Raw genomic sequence first — 4,587 nt, 5'->3', positions numbered from 1 at the left:
TTTTTCTGTACAGTTTGTTTTCAAGGATCTGTGATATAATTTAATCCTGATGGAGGATATGATGTTATGTGAACCGAAAGACAAGGCTAACATAAAAAATAAAATGAAAACAAATGTGGGCTATGAGAAGCAAAAAAAGATGGTTTTATGGAAAGCAGGAAAGCAGCTGTGCTAGGCCAGCAGCATGTGACATGTAAAACCTTATGAGCCAGGGAGTGTATTGTTTGATTTCAGAAGGTAGAGCTGTATGTATAAAGAAAAAAGGCAAAAGATAAAGAAAGGCAAAGGCCGTAACCAAAAACCACACCACAGGAAAGGGGGTTGTTAAGACAAAGTAGCAGCCTCTGACACTGAGGTGAGGTCCACAGACATTTGCTGTACTGTTTAGATGACAGCGATGTGCTCATGTGATAAGAAAGCTATTAGAGCGCTGCCATTTGCTCTAGGGTCTCAGCTTGGCCATATATTGCAATTGTTTTCAAATTGCTAGAGAACTTTTCTAGGTGATTTGGGTATGCCACAGACACTACTGCAGCTTTCCCTTTGTAAATAACAGTTTTTCCTTTTCTTTCTTTCTTCTTTTATTAATCATTTTATTCATTTACATTTCTAATGATATCCCCATTCTCCTTTACTCTTCCACAACTCCCTATCCCAAGTCCCTTATTCCCCCTCCCTTTTGCCTCTATGAGGGTACTGCTCCACCCACTCATCCACTCCTGCCTCACCCCCACCACTCTAGCCCAATGGAGGAACTAGGGCAAGGACTGAAGGAGTGAAGGGGTTTGCAACTACATAGAAAGAACAACAGTTTCAACCAACCAGACCTCTGGAGCTTCTAGAGACTAAGCCATCAACCAAAGAGTACACATGGAGGGACACATGGCTCCAGCAGCATATGTAGCAGAGGACGGCCATTTCTGACATCAGTGGGAGGGGAGGCCCTTGGTCAACCGTTTTTCTTAAGTTTCACAGGTTTAATGACCTGTTATGTCCTTCCCAAAACTCTGGGGTTTTGAAACTTTAGAAGGCTAACAGATTTCTAAAGCATCTTATAAAAGAATAGAGAGATTTTGATCAGTAGATTTGATATGGGGCCTCTTCAAGACGTCTAATGCTTCACATGACTAGCATAGACTTACATGAAAATTACTAGCACCTGCTTTCACTTTGACTGTGGTGGAGTATTTAGGAGCTCAGGGTTTAAATTTAATAAAGACCAGCATTTATCTTCTACTGGCTGATTGAGTCCTAGAAAGTTTTGTTTGTTTGTTTCTTTTGTTTTCTTTCTTTCTTTCTTTCTTTCTTTCTTCCTTTTCTTTCTTTTTTTCTTTCTTTTTGCCTTTTTGGTTTTCTAACCTTTCTAATGTAACTTCCTAGCCTATAAAATGAGAATAAGTGAAGATTTTCAGTACTATGTGACAGATATAATACATTAACTCCAAGAGACTAACAGTGAGGGAGTTCAGTTTTCTCTGTCCCTCTCCTCAGAGCAAGTTTGATTCCCTCTACCTACTCTCTCATTTCTATTGAATCTTACAAGAATTCTGTCCCCACCTTACCTCTGGCCCCTTTGACTTTAGCTCCCCCAAATTAAGACATCTCCATTAGCTCCTATTACCATTCAGCCCAGCTCTGTTCTGTAGTCCAGAGCCAGACAAAAGACTCCAAACTTCTTACTCTTTATGTATTCATGGAGCATCTTCTGTGTGCTAGATGTTTGATGGATTCTAGAAGTGTATTCAATATAGACAATGATTGGCTTGCTAGTCATTAATAGCAGGTATTAAGATGAAAGTACACTATATATATAATTATTGATGAGGAGAAATACAAGCCCTAGGTCTTGAGTCAGATGCCTGGCACTCATAGATAAAACCCAGCATGGAAGTGCATGTCTGTGCATGTTTGCATAGAGGAGGATGGAGACAGGTAGCTTCCTGGAGTCCAGTGGCTAGCAAGTTTAGCTGAATTGATGACCTCCAAATCAATTGAGAAATTCTGTTTCAAAAACCAAGGTAAGAAGTGATAAAGAAAGGTACCCAATGTCACCCTCGGGTTTATACACACAAATCCATACAATTTATACCCACGTGAACACATGCATACACTACACTACAAACCACACACACACACACACACACACACACACGCACACGCTAAAGAAAAGAATGTATATAATGTACTTTACTCTCTATTTTATATTCAAATGCAAACTGTTTCAGCAGAATCCTTTTGATGTCATTTGCTAGATTCTTACACATCTATGTCTAGGCTCTGGTTGTAAGTAATAAATGAATGTAGTACCAAATTATCATTGCTCGAGTTTTAAAAATACTCTTTCTTTTTCTGTGATATTATAACACTTCATTTTTCTCTTCATTTCTTCATCACACACCCTTTCATATACTCAGCCTTCTACTTTTTCAAATTCATGGCCTCTTCTTTTACATTAATTCTTCATACATGGATATGTATATTTCTACATAGATGAATACAACTTGCTCAGTCTGTATAAGTTTTTTTTTTAAATCAACAAATAAGATAAAACTAAGTTGAGGCCATAGGTATAACTCCCTTTGTCAATAACACAAACTGTCTCTTTCCTGAATCAGGAGTTATCCAGACCAGAAAACTTTATTTACATTTTTTTGTGTAATGATCATAGACTTGGACTACTTCCAAGTTAAAATATACTTTTTAACTAAGTTATCGTTATTTTTTAAGACTATGTGCTTGTTGGGTTCTTTTTACTTCACCTCTTGAAAGGGAAAAGAAAAAAGAGAAGTTCAGTTGAGAAAATGGTTCATTAATTTTGCCTATAGGCTTGTCTATAGGGAAGGAAGTCCTGGGTGCTGAAAGAAAGAAACTTGAGCAAGCCACGAGGGACTAGACAGCAAGCAGCATGCCTCCATGACCTGTGCTTTAGTTCCTTCCTCCAGATTCTTGCCGCAACTTCCTTCAGCAATGGACTATGACTTAGAAGTGTAAGCCAAATACATACTTTCCTACATAAGTTGATTTCGGTAAGAATGTTTTATCGTAGCAGTGGGAAACAATCTAGGGAACATTACATAGCAATTTAACAAACATGCAAGCTAGTGTTTGTTCTGTAGTATAAATTCATCTATAGCAGGTAGTTTAAAGATTATAATACCAATGAGCATAGAGTACAGAAGACATGTGATGGGTTATATCAATGAACAGTATTTCTGTCACAGAAATGCAATGAAGAGAAATAAGTTAAAGAGAATAGAATCTATTCAATAGATGAGGTATAATGTCTTATATTTGTAGCTACTTAGTAGGCTGAAATAGTAGGTTCCTAAATTGAATTCCTAAATTTGATCAAAGTGAAATAGATAGAAAGAACCCACTTAAAACAACAACACAGAAGAAACAGAAAGAGAATGATAAACAGATTGTTAGAATGCATAGATGAAGCATAGTAAAAAGTACTATCAAAGTAGCAGTCGGTGAGTTATGGCTTTTTGTCTTTAAAATACATTTTATTTCATCATAAATTCTTAATTTTGAATAATGACCTATTTATCCAAAATGGGTAAAATCCTTGAAAATTTAATAACACTTGTTTCTTTTCTGATTAATAATGATACCATGTATTAGTGACATGTACAATAGACAAAGTCTCTGCCTTGATGTAGTGTATAGTCTAGAAACAGAGCCACAGAAATCTGTGAATGTGAAACTTGAAATAGGGACATCATCTGAACTGAACTTAGTTAATAAAGTTCACAGAATCTTGACTCTTTGTACCTATCTTGTGCTTATGCCTTTGAATATAGTGTATTTGATGGCAAAGGGACTTTGTTATATAATTAAAGTTATGTTTAAGGCACAATTCCTTTGTTTATCTAAATGGGCCTAATATAACTCCATGAACCCTTAACATAGACTGGGAAGGCCAGGTCAGAAACCAGAGAGTTACAAACTACAGGGATTCAATGAACTATGGCTGAGTATGGTGGAACCAAGAAGCAAGAGCCACAATACACTCTGATAGTCACAAGAAGCTGAAATATGCCCATGAACCTTGAAGTCCATCAACTCTGCTCTAGAAAAGACCTGTCACTAATATTTAAGTTCTAGTCCAATAGGAACAGGAAAATAGATTTCCGCCACACTGTGCTAACATCCAGAGAATGCCTAAGAAATCAGTGAGGCCTAAAACTTTTACATTCATAATAATTTGTCCTACGGGAACAGAATCTATTACAATTATTAAAATTATTACTAAATGAATGAAAGAATGAGCCTTATAGGAAGGGTTAGGATAAGAAAGTTCTAGTGTTTCCGAATTCTAGAGGTATTAATTATGCCCAAGGAGTAGACACAGGAGAAAGAGACACAAGTAAAGATTGAAAAAGAAATGTATAGGGTTTGAAAAGGCTTTTTATCCTGGAAAGAGTTGTGAATGCTTTTCAAGATCCAAGGATGTCAACATGTGTTCTGCATAAATGATTTGCAATTATGCGAATGCACAACTCTGGCCTAGACTGCATTGGGGTAGAGTAAATACAAGGCTCTTGGAAGGGCTCAGATAAGTGCGCTGAGGAAGAAGACAAT

The sequence above is a fragment of the Rattus norvegicus genome, chromosome 1, assembly GCF_021556685.1.
Source record: "Rattus norvegicus strain SHRSP/BbbUtx chromosome 1, alternate assembly SHRSP_T2T, whole genome shotgun sequence".
In the NCBI taxonomy this organism is placed as follows: domain Eukaryota; kingdom Metazoa; phylum Chordata; class Mammalia; order Rodentia; family Muridae; genus Rattus; species Rattus norvegicus.
The sequence above is the reverse complement of the archived record's forward strand: the minus strand, read 5'-3'. Positions refer to the sequence as shown.